Source organism: Cervus elaphus, chromosome 5 (assembly GCF_910594005.1).
Source record: "Cervus elaphus chromosome 5, mCerEla1.1, whole genome shotgun sequence".
Taxonomy (NCBI): Eukaryota; Metazoa; Chordata; class Mammalia; order Artiodactyla; family Cervidae; genus Cervus; species Cervus elaphus.
The window spans coordinates 35,578,262-35,594,537 of NC_057819.1; the positions used below are offsets into that span (position 1 = coordinate 35,578,262).

At 38.1% G+C, this 16,276-nt stretch overlaps 1 pseudogene across 1 annotated transcript; it reads left to right on the forward strand.

Annotated features, from left to right (window-relative positions):
• The first annotated feature begins 7,815 nt into the window (after positions 1–7,815).
• LOC122694065 lies at positions 7,816–9,557 on the forward strand (annotated as a pseudogene). The gene has a single exon (XR_006341094.1). The product of XR_006341094.1 is annotated as an elongation factor 1-alpha 1-like (transcript).
• The last annotated feature ends 6,719 nt before the right edge of the window (positions 9,558–16,276 follow it).

A 16,276-nucleotide genomic window follows, 5' to 3' on the forward strand; every position in this document is an offset into this window, starting at 1 on the left:
GAGAATGGACACGTCACATTCATATTTCAAAAATAGCATCTGGCTATGAATGAGGGGATGCAGATAAGAGCTGGGACAGGCACAATGGATATGTAGTTGTCCATTGCAAGAGATAATGGATTAGGACAATAGTGAGTGAAATAGAGAGATGTGAGTGAACTCTAGAGGTCTTAGGAGATTTATGATTTAGTCTTGAGATGGATCCAACACAGGTGATAAGAAAGAAGGTTGTGAAAGATCCCAACTATATTTTCATAATTGCACTGGAACATTGGTGTATATATAGAAGAGAGCAGAGGGAATTCTCTTGAAACCTTTGGCTCACATATGGTACGAACCTCATCAAAATGACACTTCTTGCCCAGGAGTAAAATGGAAATTTTCTGAAAGTGCAGAACCAGAATGACAACCAATTGGTCACAAACCACAGGGTGCAGAATAACACAGTCAAAATCTGGACAAAGAAAGGATGCAGCTGGAATATCTGGAGATCCCCTGCATCACCGGGTGATTGGGGTCAAGAATGTAGAAGAGGCTGTTGAACTAGACTGCTATCAAGAATGCTTAGTGTCCCCAGCTGTGACTCAGATAAAATTAACCTGGAAGCATGCAGCACTCAGATTCTGTATCCTGGTGGACATTCTTTAAGTCTTATTTAACTCTATTATGCTTTTGAATATTTTAAATAGTGAACTCAATTTGTCTGTGATGATTTTGCTGCTTCTTATAGTTTAGAAAATAAATTTGATTTATATTTTGCCCAAAGATGCGCACAATGTTCAGAAACATTAGAGACCTAGTAGAAGCTAAGAGGTCAAGAAGAGATGGAAGGATTACATGGAAGAACAGTGCAAAAAAGATCTTAATGAACAAGATTACTACAATACTGGGGTCAGTCACCTGGAGCCAGACATTCTGGAGTGTGAAGTCAAGTGGGCTTTGGGAAGCATGCTGCTAATAAAGCTAGTAGACGTGATGAAATTCCAGTATAGCTATTTAAAACCCTAAAGGATGACGCCATCAAGGTGTTGCATTCAATATGTCAGCCAATCTGGAAGACCCAGCAGTAGCTACAGGACTGGAAAAGGTTAAACCTCATCCCAATCCCCAAGAAAAGTAGTACTAAAGAATGTTCTAAAAAGATGGTAATGATAACCCTATATGCGAAACAGAAAAAGAGACACAGATATATAGAACAGACTTTTGGACTCTGTGGGAGAAGGCGAGGGCGGGATGTTCTGAGAGAATAGCATTGAAACAAGTACACTATCAAGGGTGAAACAGATCGCCAGCCCAGGTTGGATGCATGAGACAAGTGCTCAGGGCTGATGCACTTCGAAGACCCAGAAGGATGGGATGGGGAGGGAGGTGGGAGAGGGGATCGGGATGGGGAACACATGTAAACCCATGGCTGATTCATGTCAATGTATGGCAAAAACCACTACAATATTGTAAAGTAATTAGCCTCCAACTAATAAAAATAAATGGAAAAAAAAAAAACTAGAAGAAAAAAAAATTTAAAGAAAGAAAAAAAAGAAAAAAGAAAAAATAATGTTCTAGCCATTGGGCAATTTCACTCACCTCCCATGCTAGTAAGGTCATGCTTAAAATCTTGCAAGCTAGGCTCCAGCATTACAGGAACCAAGAACTTCCAGATGTCCAAGCTGGGCAGAGGATCAAGTTGCAACATCTGCTGGATCATAGAGAAAGCTAGGGCATTCCAGAAAATCATCTCCCTCTGTTTCATCAACTACACTAAAGCCTTTGACTGTGTGGATCATAAAAAACTGTGGACGCTCTTAAAGAGATAGGAATGCCAGACCATCTTACCTGTCTCCTGAGAAACCTGTTTGCAGGCCAAGAACCAACAGTTAGAACTCTGTGTGGAACAACTGATTGGTTCAAGATTGAGAAAGGTGTACGACAAGGCTGTCACTGTGTTGGTTTAACCTATATGCTGAGCACATCATGAGAAATGCCAGGCTGGAAGGGTTACAAGCTGGAATCAAGATAGGTGGGGCAAATTTCAACAACTTCAGATATGCGGATGATACCACTCTAATGGCAGAAAGTGAAGAGGAACTAAAGAGCTTCTTGATGAGGGTGAAAGAGGAGACTAAAAAAGCTGGCTTAAGACTTAATATTAAAAATCTAAGATCTGGCCCCATTCAGTTCAATTCAGTTCAGTTCAGTCACTCAGTCGTGTCTGACTCTGTGATCCCATGAACCACAGCATGCCAGGCCTTCCTGTCCATCACCAACTCCCCAAGTCCATCCAAGCCCATGTCCATCAAAGTCAGTGATGTCATCCAGCCATCTCATCCTCTATCGTCCCCTTCTCCTCCTTCCCCCAATCCCTCCCAGGATCAGGGTCTTTTCAAATGAGTCAGCTCGTCTCATCAGGTGGCCAAAGTATTGTAGTTTCAGCTTCAACATCAGTCCCTCCAATGAACACCCAGGACTGATCTCCTTTAGGATGGACTGGTTGGATCTCCTTGCAGTCCAAGGGACTCTCAAGAGTCTTCTCCAACACCACAGTTCAAAAGCATCAATTCTTCAGCGCTCAGCCTTCTTTATAGTCCAACTCTCACATCCATACATGACTACTGGAAAAACCATACCCTTGACTAGACAGACCTCTGTTGGCAAAGTAATATCTCTGCTTTGTAATATGCTCTCTAGGCTCGTCACAACTTTCCTTCCAAGGAGTAAGCGTCTTTTAATTTCATGGCTGCAGTCACCATCTGCAGTGATTTTGGAGCCCAGAAAAATAAAGTCAGCCACTGTGTCCACTGTTTCCCCATCTATTTGCCATGGAGTGATGGGACCGGATGCCATGATCTTAGTTTTCTGAATGTTGATCTTTAAGCCAACTTTTTCACTCTCCTCTTTACTGTCATCAAGAGGCTCTTTAGTTCTTCCTCACTTTCTGCCATAAGGGTGGTGTCATCTGCAGATCGGAGGTTATTGATATTTCTCCTGGCAATCCTGATTCCAGCTTGTGCTTCCTCCAGCCCAGCATTTCTCATGATGTATTTTGCGTAGAAGTTAAATAATCAGGGTGACAATATACCCCTTGACATACTTGACATACTCCTTTTCCTATTTGGAACCAGTGTGTTGTTCCACATCCAGTTCTAACTGTTGCTTCCTGACCTGCATACAGGTTTCTCAAGAGGCAGGTCAGGTGGTCTGGTATTCCCATCTCTTTCAGAATTTTCCACAGTTTATTGTGATCCACACAGTCAAAGTCTTTGGCATAGTCAATAAAGCATAAATAGATATTTTTCTGGAACTCTCTTGCTTTTTTGATGATCCAGTGGATGTTGGCAATTTTATCTCTGGTTCCTCTGCCTTTTCTGAAACCAGCTTGGATGTCTGGAAGTTCATGGTTCATGTACTGCTGAAGCCTGGCTTGGGGAATTTTAAGCATTACTTTACTAGCGTATGAGATTGCTTCTTGGCAGATAGAAGGGGAAAATGTGAAAGTAGTAACAGATTTCCTCTTCTTAGGCTTTAAAATCACTGTGGATGATGACTGCAGCCATGTAATCAGAAGACAATTGCTTCTTGGCAGGAAAGCTCTAACAAACCTAGACAGTTTGTAGAAAAGAAGAGATATTACTCTGCTGACAAAGGTCCATATAGTCGAGGTAATGGTCTTCCCAGTGGTCACATACAGTTGTGAAAGCTGGACTGTAAAGAAGGTAGAATGCCAAAAAATGGATGCCTTTGAACTGTGCTGCTGGTGAAGACTCCCAAGAGTCTCTTGGACAGCAAGGAGATCAAACCAATAATCCTAAAAGGAATCAACCCTGAATATTTTTGGAAGGACTGATACTAAAGCTGAAGCTCCAGTATTTTGGTCATCAGACGTGAACAACTGACTCATTGGAAAATCCCCTGATGCTGGGAAAGATTGAGGGCAGAAAGAGAAGAGAGCATCAGAAGATGAGATGTCTGGATGGCATCATCAATGTAATGCACATTTACTTGAGCAAACTTCAGGAGATGGTGAGGGACAGGGAGACCTGGCATGCTGCAGTCCATGGGATCACAAAGAGTTGGACACTTCTGGATGACTGAATAACAACAACATCAGTGTGTAACAAAGAGAGATGACCTAGACACATACAGTTATTTTTATTACTTATACCCTCTACATTTGATTAGACTCCATCCTGACTTATGAATTGGCATGTATGGTACCTCAAGTTCACAAGGGTCAACCCTGATTTCATAGTCACTCACTGTTTCATCATCAAGTATTCATCATCTACTGGAACCTGGTAGCATGTCAAAAGCTGCTGGTTTCTGCTACACAAATGACAATGCTTCTCTAGAAACATGAGTTTTCACTGCTATTCCCTTATTAGTGTTTCCAGAGACACTATACAGTATGTTCATTCACTTCCAGCACCTTTGGGTCTATCAGATAAAATGACTAAAGTGACTGAGCTGAAGGACAGATTTACCAAAGCCCAGACCTGCTGCAGAGCCCTGTCTTGCTCTGGGTCCACTAAAAGTTGGCAATATTTGAATTATCTGATATTTATTTATTTACTTACTTATTCATGGCTGCGTTGGGTCTTAGCTGCAATGTACAGATTCTTCATCGCTGTGATCTAGCTTCTCTCTAGTTGCATCACACAGGCTTAATTGCCCTGTGGCATGTGAGATCTTAGTCCCCCCACCAGGGATGGAACTGACAATCCCAGCATTGGGAGGTGGATTCTTAACCACTGGACCACCAGGGATGTCCCCAAATTGTCTAATAGATAGATTGAAAAAGAATTCTAAAAAGAACTATGCTCTTCTCCAAAATCCAAAAATGCCTACAGAGTGCTGTTCCCTTTACAGTGTTAGGAGAGGTAAAATATGATCATTTATATCTCCGTTGAAGGAATGTCCTGGCATCTCCAGGCAATTAGAGCCTTTACTAGCTCACCCATGTGACAGGTCCCTGAATCATTACAGGATTTATTTTTTACTCTTAATCACACATGAATTTTAGCAAGGAAGTGAAAGAACTTGCTTGTTTCTGTTCATCAGGTCCCCTCAATATCATTCATCAAAAGAGAATCTGATCTAGAGAATGTCAATGTGAACAAATTTTCTTTGACTGGATTTAAAACTGTGTAGGAATATTATCACAGCTCTGGAGCAAGACACTGAATGTGTCCTGGCTCTGATCTTCTTTCCTCATGGAGTCTGAAAATAGCACATCACCAGATCATTAACTACATACCATTTCCAGAACTGATTAAATCTTTTCTAATAAAGATATCCCATCTCTCACAGCAGTGGGACTACCACTTCATTATGTTTAAGTGGCCCACTGTCTTCTGTCAATATCCATCTGATTTTTGCTGTGACCATATTGGTGAATTAAATAAAATGTGATGAGGCCTTGTAGCACAGCATGCTTTAAAACACTGATTTCTGCATTTCTACATAGGACATGACACTGATGCTGATTTATTATCTTCTCTAGGAAGAGGGGGACGTTACAGAGATTTCCATCTGGCTTTTCCTACCAGGATGATTCTCATTCCCTGGGCCTAGAAACCATTGTGATAGTTCTGCCAGCTACTAATTATACTCATACCAATTATACATTTAGGGACTATGGAAATAACCACAAGTTTGGCCTGCAGGACAGTAAGATACCCAGGGGATGGACTTGTAACATTGTGCCATTTATCATCTAGCCTGCTTATATATCTAAACTAAGTGGGGATAGTCCCTTAATGGTGTTTTGTATCAGCTGAAACCCCACAGCTTTCAAAGGATCCTGGATTTTCCTTTTCCATAAGTAGAGTAGATTTAATTTTAAAAAGTGTCTTTGGAGAAAAATTGGGCTGATATTTATTTTAAAGTTTTGTTATGACTTTGAAGGGCTCCTCCTCAAAGGAAACTGACTCATAATTAATGAGATTTGTTTGTTTGTTGGGTTTTTTGTGGACGTGGCTGAAATTACTTAAGTTTCAGCTATTTTTTAAATGTATTACATCTTTTTTATTGAGGTATAGTTGATTTACAATGTTGTATTAGTTTCTGATGTACAGCAAAGTGAATCAGCTATGTGCTTGGTCGCTTAATTGTGTCCAACTCTTTGCAACCCCATGGACTGTAATTCGCCAGGCTCCTCTGTCCATGGGGATCCTCCAGGCAAGAATACTAAAGTGGGTTGCCATGCCCTCCTCCAGGGAATCTTCCCAACCCAGGGACTGAACCCAGGTCTTTCGCATTGCAGGCGGATTCTTTACTATCTGAGCCATCAGCAAAGCCCAAATCGGCTATACATATATACACATATCCCCTCCCTCTTGGACCTCTCACCCATCCCAAACCTATGTACCTAGGGTCACCTAATCTATGACAAAGGAGGCAAGAATATGCAATGTGGTAAAGACAGTCTCTTCAATAAGTGTTTCTGAAAAGCTGGACAGCTCTATGTAGAGGAATGAAACTAAAACAATCCCTAACACCATACACAAAGATAGACTCAAAATGGGTTAAAGACCTAAACGGAAGGCCGGACTATATAAAACTCTTAGAGGAAAACATAAGCAGAGCACTCTTTCAAATAAATCACAGCAAGATCTTATTTGACCCATCTTCTAGCATAATGAAAAGAAAAACAAAAATTAAAAAATGGTACCTAATTAAATCTAAAAGCCCAGTTCAGAGCAGTGAACTATTAATCCTGACATCAAAGGATACTGGCATAGTTGGCCCACAGGTACACTGAAAGTCATCAAATAAAATAATTTTCACAACTCCTTCCCATGCCTCTTCCTCAATACACACAAATCTTTAAAAACAAGTCAAGTGACCAGTATAGTTGTTTGCCCTTGGCCACGGAATATAATCTCACCTGAGAATAACATCCCTTATGATTTTCATAGCCAATGATTCTACATCTACAGATTTCAGGGGAGAGATTGTGCTCAACTGTAGTTTCTGACCAAATTGTGGTCTAGGTATATGCTGTAAGAAATATGATATTTATTAGAATTTTCTAAAACATCTTCATTATATTGCTTAGAAATTGGAAGAAAATCCAAATGATGTTTTAAAGGGTTTTGAAAGTTTTACCTTTTAAAAGGTGGTTGCAATTTTCATTGGATTCCTATAAGTTCAGGAACTGATTATTAGTTTTTGATTATTTTTCTACCAGTACACTTAACTATGAATTTAGTGTTTTGTGGACTCTATATCTCATCAGTAGGACATACATAATTAATTATTCCATAATTACATTGGAATAATGTATCTATGACAGGTTCAGGGTGCTCTACAGAAGGAAACAAGACCCTGAATAGATAGTTCTCCTGCCTAATGAAGGGATCCCAACTGTTATTTTGGAATCATATATCACAAACATTTGAAAATTGGTCCAGTGACAAATGTTTTAACCCCTAGAAAGATGTTATGATTCACAGTAGCCCATTCATTATATGACTAAGACTGAGAATCACTGGAAAGTTAGGATACTTCACTAGCTGTCACAAACATCACCTCAGCAGAATAAATTATTAGATATTTGCATTATACTGGGAGCAGAGAAGAACTAGCAGACAAAAGGAGTGGGCTCCTTAGTGGAAAGAATTAATGGAAATTAATAATTTCATGCATACTAAGATGCAGCTAAAGTGGTGGTAGAGTTTTTGAGAATATGAAATGCTTTGGTTGATAAATTGATTACTAGCAAGCAGAACACATTTTTTTTTAAATGGCATTAGAGGTAAATAAGGTCAAAGAAAAATAAGCAGACAAACATCCTAGCGACCTATAAAAATTAAAGTTTAGCTTTTTCGCAACGGGTTTGCCGCCAGGACACAGGTGTCGTGAAAACCACCATTAAACCTAAGCCAAAATGGGAAAAGAGAAGACCCACATCAACATCGTTGTCATTGGGCACGTAGATTCAGGGAAGTCTACCACGACTGGCCATCTGATCTACAAATGTGGCGGGATCGACAAGAGAACAATTGAGAAGTTCGAGAAGGAGGCTGCCGAGATGGGAAAGGGCTCCTTCAAATAGGCCTGGGTCTTGGACAAACTGAAAGCTGAATGTGAGCGTGGTATCACCATTGATAACTCCCTGTGGAAATTTGAGACCAGCAAGTACTATGTTACCATCATTGATGCCCCAGGACACAGAGACTTCATCAAAAACATGATTACAGGCACATCCCAGGCTGACTGTGCTGTCCTGATTGTTGCTGCTGGTGTTGGTGAATTTGAAGCCGGTATCTCCAAGAATGGGCAGACCCGTGAGCATGCCCTTCTGGCTTACACTCTGGGTGTGAAACAACTAATTGTTGGAGTTAACAAAATGGATTCCACTGAGCCACCCTACAGCCAGAAGAGATACGAGGAAATTGTTAGGGAAGTCAGCACCTACATTAAGAAAATTGGCTACAACCCCGACACAGTAGCATTTGTGCCAATTTCTGGCTGGAATGGTGACAACATGCTGGAGCCAAGTGCTAACATGCCATGGTTCATGGGATGGAAAGTCACCCCTAAGGACGGTAACGCCAGTGGAACCACCCTGCTTGAAGCTCTGGATTGCATCCTGCCACCAACTCGCCCAACTGACACACCCTTGCTTTTGCCTCTCCAGGATGTCTACAAAATTGGTGGTATTGGTACTGTCCCTGTGGGTCGTGTGGAGACTGGTGTTCTCAAACCTGGCATGGTGGTCACCTTTGCTCAAGTCAATGTAACAACTGAAGTGAAGTCTGTAGAAATGCACCATGAAGCATTGAGTGAAGCCCTTCCTGGGGACAATGTGGGCTTCAATGTCAAGAACGTGTCTGTCAAAGATGTCCGTCGTGGCAATGTGGCTGGTGACAGCAAAAATGATCCACCCATGGAAGCTGCTGGCTTCACAGCTCAGGTGATTATTTTGAACCATCCAGGCCAAATCAGTGCTGGATATGCACCTGTGCTGGATGGTCACACAGCTCACATCGCTTGCAAGTTTGCTGAGCTGAAGGAGAAGATTGATCGTCGTTCTGGGAAAAAGCTGGAAGATGGCCCTAAATTCTTGAAATCTGGTGACGCTGCCATTGTTCATATGGTTCCTGGCAAGCCCATGTGCATCGAGAGCTTCTCTGATTATCCTCCCCTGGGCCGTTTTGCTGTGCGTGACATGAGACAGACAGTTGCTGTGGGTATCATCAAGGCAGTGGACAAGAAGGCAGCTGGAGCTGGCAAGGTCACCAAGTCTGCCCAGAAAGCTCAGAAGGCTAAATGAATATTATCCCCAACACCTGCCACCCCAGTCTTAATCAGTGGTGGAAGAACGGTCTCAGAACTGTTTGTCTCAATTGGCCATTTAAGTTTGATAGTAAAAGACTGGTTAATGATAACAATGCATTGTAAAACCTTCAGAAGGAAAGGAGAATGTTTTTGTGGACCATATGTTTTGTGTGTGGCAGTTTAAGTTATTAGTTTTTAAAATCAGTACTTTTTAATGAAAACAACTTGACCAAAAATCTGTCACAGAATTTGAGACCCACTAAAAAAAGTTTAATGAGAAACCTGTGTCTTCTTTTGGTCAACACTGTAACTCCCTATAGTACTACTTTGGTAAGAGTTGCTCATAAGCTATTTCTGGTAAAACAATTTTCAAATTACGCGTTTGTATTTCTAGGGTGGAGCTTCAGGTTTGTTAACCTTGTGTTGAGAGAACTCATCTGTTTTAATAACATCTTAAGCATTGGTGCAACACTTTCTAGATTAGGACAGATGAGCAAAGTAACTTTTATATGTAAGCTAGTTTGTAAGGTCAGATTCTATAGTATAAAAGCTCCTGTTGCATACAAAATTTTGTATGGTTACATAAATAAGTAAATACGTCAGTTTCCCAGGTATGAGGATGTGCATTCACATTTATAATAAGTAGTTAATCTAAAATGTGAGGCTTAAACAGTATTGAGTACTGCCCTGCTAGAGTTAATTGTATACAGGTTCTAGGAAAAATAAAAGATGCTGGAGGCAAAAAAAAAAAAAAAATTAAAGTTTATTTCTCATTTACATCCCATGCCCATTCCCGATCACTGAAGGGACTCACAATCTGAGCTTATCCTCATGTCAAAACCAAGATCAGCATCACAACTCTATGGTCAATATTCTGTGATAAACCAAAATGGAAAATAACATGAAAAATAACTGAATCACTGTTGTACAACATAAATTAGTGCAATATTATAAATCAACCATGCTTCAATAAAATAAATTTTAAAAATTAAAAAAAATTATATGCTATTGGAGTAACAGTGAAGGAATGAAAAAGTAAATGCAGGAACAAAAATATGATACTAGATAATCCATTTAAAACAAAATATTATAGAAGATAAACCTAAAGGGAATTATAAAAATGATCAGTTATAAATAAATAATCCCTATTGCCAACACTAACAAACTTGAAATCTGAGCTGAAAAAATGTCAGAAGATCATCTAATTATTATTTATGAAAATAAATCAGATCAGGATATACTTTTTTCAGTGTTTATTTTCTTTTTTATTCACAGTCAGATTTTGGAAAAAGCAAAGTCCTCTTTCTAGTAAAAGAAGCTAGTTATTCAAGAGTGTATCTTTTGTTTTATCCTTCTGTGGTGGCTCAGATAGTAAAGAATCTGCCTGCATTGCAGGAGACCTGAGTTTGATCTCTGGGTTGGGAAGATCCCCTGGAGGAGGGCATGACAATCCACTCAGTATTCTTGCCTGGAGAATTCCATGGACAGAGGAGCCTTGTGGACTACAGTCCACGGGGTCACAAAGAATTGGGCACGATTGAGCAATTAACACACAAAATAGTAAAGCGTGGTTCTCAGGACAACCAAGAATTGCTGACTGTCTAACCACGCACTAGCTAGATCTCTTCTGTCTTAGGCCAAGAATGAGGAAGAGGGTTCTTGAGATACAGACATGACACTTCCTCTGGGTGTGACTCTGAACTACCTGTGATTAGTACTGGAAACAAAAAATTACAAGTTGTTGGACATTTGAAGTTGGCAGTTTATCATACAAACTGCCAACCTAGGACAAGTATAGGGAGTTTGATGTTACTGTGATTAATTGTTTTAATTTGTTTAAATTGAAGTAAACAGAGAAACAAAGTTCCAACACACAGCTCAGATGAAAGCAGTTCCCCTTCAAGTATAAATGTTATTATCAGCCCTTCAGCATATGACCTATTTGAGCTTCTGGGTGGAAGATTTAAATCAGGTGAAGACTGTGATCTTTAGCCAATTTAGTCTTCAATGACATCTTCAGAGTAAAAAGGAGCTGAGAAGTTGTATGGGTTAGTGTGTAAAAATATGTCACATGGGTAGTAAAAATGGAGGTTCTTAAATTTAGTAGTTCTTCACTTTATTGCACCCAAAGAGCCCTTGCACAATGCATAATCCAGCTCTTTCATGTACTAACAGTGGAAATTTCAACCACAACCAAATATATTTATGTAAATCTTATGTAATATACACTATTTTTCAACATATACTATACTCTTCTATGCATATTATTCTTCCATATCTCCAAATCCTGAACTAAGCACAATATTATAGTAAAATCAAACACCATATCCAACATCATAATCAATCATATTGTCTCTGCTTTGTTGTTTTTTTTCCTGTGAGGAAGTTGGAGGAAAGGCAGTGATATATTAGGAACAATCATTCAAGAATAATTTATGGAGAACAAAATTTGTTCCAGATAAAGTTTGTGGTGTGTGCTAAGTCATTTCAGTAGTGTCCAACACTTAGTAACCCTATTGACCATAGTCCACCAGGCTCCTCTCTCCATAAGGTTCTCCAGGCAAGAATACTGGAGTGGATTGCCATACCCTCCTCCAGGGGATCTTCCCAACTCAGGGATTGAACCCGCATCTCTTATGTGTCACCTGCGTTGGCTGGAAGGTTCTTTAAATCATCATCACCTGGGAAGCCCAAATATCCCTAGAAATTTTGTGGTACTGGATATTATTACTGAAACAAATATCTCTTCCTTCATGGTGTTAGAAGATTAGTGCCTGTATTTTTTTGTTCCGTAGGTAAATATAGAATATGCTTATTTAATCACGTGTGTGTGTGTGTGTGTGTGTGTATATATATATATATATATATATATATGAAGATAATCAATATACAGCTATCAATGAACTGTGTCCATAAAGTAATATAATTTAGGCTACCAGAAGAGAAAAAAATGTTTTATTTTGATAAAGAAAAATGAACTAAATGAAAGTCCCTTTTTAGATTTTAATTAATATTTGCAAGTCAGTCATAGATTGCTATTCACAGAAAGCTATAAAATATCACTTTAGGGGATGCAAGACTAATTTTTACTTAATCATTGTTATCCTCTTCATTTATTTGAAGTAAGAAGTATCCTGATGCTTTACATGTTCTGTGTATCTATAAAATATTGGCAAGGGAATTGAGTTCAAAAAGAAAACTTCTTTTAAATTCAAAATAATGATTAGATCAGATAGAATAAGAGAATATTATTACTTCTATTGCTAACATAGAACAATGTATCAGCTAGAAATGCCTTATGTTAGAGCACAGTGTTTCCTCTCTTACTTGAAGGCATTGAGGAATATTCTTTTAGAGAAGATATGGGTAAATAGGGAATTTCACTGAGATAATGCTCATCATTTCACCACTACTTGGATTCCATCACTGGTTATATGACTTAAAAATACAAAATTAATTTTAAATAGAAGAATGTATAATGCAAACATTCTGTCAATTCTCACAAAAAATTTAGTGAGATTTGTTTGTGTGGATTTAATATCTTAGTCCTCCCAAGTTTTGTTGTTGTTGTTAGAGGTGTGGGGGAGAGGTGGAAGGTGAGCATATAAAGAAAACAACTCAGGATAATTTGAGTCAAGATAGAGAATCTAACTTAGATTTTGGAAGCACACTGGCCACGATCTAGGGAGCACTTGAAACAATGGTTTCGGACTATTGAACATGTGGTTTTGGACAAAAGGGATTGACTAGGAATTCTGAAATAGTGAAGTGTGGAACAGCACTGCTATAGACCAAGAAAAGCTTTTAGAAACACAGGATCACAGAACAAATGGACATTATTATGACATTATGGCAAAGTAAGCAGCACGTATTTCAAATGATATAATTTGATAGAATAGAATAAAAATTTAGAATTGGAAAACTCTGAAATGGGGTATTTAAATAAAAGAAAAACACCATTTCAGAAATGAAGACTAATATCAAAATAAACAGGCATGAATAAGCACACAAATACATATGTAGCTCAGCAAAAAAGGAAAAATATTAAAACTTATAATAAGAAGATTCCTGAAAAAAACAAAAACCAAATCAATGAAACCAAAATCTATAGCTCAAAGAAGCTCCCCTCTCAAAAAAAAAAAAAAAAGATAAAAGTACATTTAGAAGAACTCTTATCTAATATTATTGACCCAGAAAAACCAACAAGATGAATTCTAGTATAAATATCAGACTTTTAAAAAGAAAGAGAAAAGAGGAAGCAAGGAAGAAGGCGGGGGAAGAAGAGGGGGAGCAAGAGAGACATTTTAAAATACCCAAGGGAAAAGGTCAAATCTTTTCAATGAGATGAAAAATAAACTACAGGAGAAATATCCAGATTTGAATTGTCATCAGAGTTTTCAATAACAATTTGTTTTGCCAAAATAAATATATCTGGTGTTGCAAGGAATGAAAATGTGAACCAAGGATTTTTTGAAGCTAAACTGGTTTACAAGAATATAAATTACAGATAATCTGGACAAGGAATCTACTAGAGCTCAGATCTCAAAGAAACAAAAAAACTGGTCAGACATTGACATAAACACTCATTGTGAGCAGTAGATAAAGACTTGTGTTTAGTATAAAAACTGAGAGGTTTAAGACAAAGAAACTCTATGTAAAGGCCATATGCTCTGATAATTGAGCTATACAATATTTAAATGGAGTAAAATGACCAAAACTACTTACAGTTTCTTTTTTAAACCATAATGGTTGTAGTAGTATTGGTATTGTTAAATGAGAATATCACACATGAAATGTATAGTTAAACCAGTGAATAACTATGTGTAATTCAAATTCTGTTATATTCTCTATCCTTGAAAGTTAGACTGTCATTGCGAATAGAAATAGAGATGTAACTGGAGTAGAAATTACATGTCTAGAATATCTTTTCAGAACACAAGGCAAGGGAACCATCAAAGTCTAATATTGTATCAAAGGTAACTAAAGGCAATCTAAAGAGGCATGTTGAAAGTTTGGGAACAGATAACATACATTACTTCATAGATTTTCAGCTTGAGTTTAAGCAATCAAGAAGTAAAATGGAAAAATCATAATAGGGGACCAGCTTACATTGTTGGCCACAATTGGTTAGGAAAGATACAAAATGCAAACATGAATGATGAGTCACAGTTTACAAACATGTTTTTCTTGTTTTATAATACAGTGTGAACAATCTAGAATATTCCCAGTCTATATCTTTATCTTCTTGTAAGACAAAGAAGGATAAAAACTTCAGCCATCAATATAGCAGAGACTTCAAACCATCAGCTAGGGACACTGGGTGTAATATCCAAGGGGGGCCACATGTACAGCCCAGGTCAGAATCCCCCTTGAAGATTTTTTAAACTTCGTTTTTATTGGAATATGGTTCCTTTACAGTGTTGTATTAGTTCCTACTGTACCTCAAAGTGAATCAACTATATGTACACATATATCCCCTTTATCCTTCACATTTAGGTTTGCACAGGGCACTAAGAAGAGTTCCTTGTGCTGTATACTAGGTTCTCATCACTTATCTATTTTACACATAGTATCAATAGTGTATACATGTCAATCCCAATCTCTTCATACATCCCACTATCCCCCTTTCCCTCCTCCATTCATTTGTTCTTTATGTCTATATCTCTATTTCTGCTTTTCAAATAAGATCATCTATACCATTTTTCTAAATTCCACATATATGCATTAACATATATTTGCTTTTCACATATATGTGTTAATATGCAACATTTAATTTTCTCTTTCTGACTTACTTCACTCTATATGGCAGTCTCTAGTCCACCTACATCAATAAATGATCCAATTTGTTTTTATGACTGAGTTCCTTTTATTCCTTTTATATTCCATTGTATATACTACATCTTCTTTATCCATTCATCTGTTGGTGAACATCCAGGTTGCTTCCATGTCCTGGCTATTGTAAATCATGCTGCAATGAACATTGAGGTGCATGTGTAGGTGTTTAGAACACGCCAGAACTAAAACTCATACCCAGAAAGGACAGTTTGAGAAGACAACTCATTCATATCCAGTAATATATTATATGAAATAATTTTGTGAATACCTGACATGCTCCAGACACTATGGTAAACATGTGAAATATATTACCTCTAAGTCAACAATCACATGACATAAATAGGCTCTCTCTTATTTTCCATATGACGGAGGAAATCAGGATTCAGAGAGTTTAAATGACTTATCTAAACCCACATGATGAAAAGTAGAACAGCCAGATATCAATTTATTTGATATACTCTAAGGGTCATCCTTTTTTTCCCACAAATATACACCAAAATGTTTTTCTTAGAATAAAATCTTGTTTTAAATTTATTAAGACCTCATTGAGATAATCCAACCACTTACTAATATTTTATTAAAATAACTTGCTGATCTTTTTCATTCTGAGTATTTTCATTCTGAGACAAAATAACAATATTTTGTCACCATGTTGTGTTAAGTGGATTTTAATGTGGTAAAAAAGCAATACCATATAGATATTAATTCCATTTTGAATCACTTAGGATCCTCAATTACAAGCCACATAAAACCATCTCTCTCTGATTATAAAGGAAATGTTTCTAAAAGTGTTTCATAACTGCCAGAGTCAATACAAAATTAAATTTGAGGCTACACAGACAGGAAGATCACATCCAAATTTGCACTGTGATTAGTCATCTGAGAACATAATTGCCAAACTGGTAAGATGCTAAATACTGTACCTGGCATGGCCAATTATATATTTCTGGATACCAATGCTGCCACTGATGCCCAGGAAACAACTTTTCCTAAGAGTCCCTCGGGTCAAGTGACACTTCCCACTTTAATTCTGAGGTTATTGCGTTTCCTTGGCACAGCTTGGCTCATGTGCTTGCATCTTTGCCCTGAAGGATGTTGGGAAAGTGAGTCAGTCCCTCATTTTCAACTTCTCTAGCAGATGACACACTCTGCCTCCGCACAATTC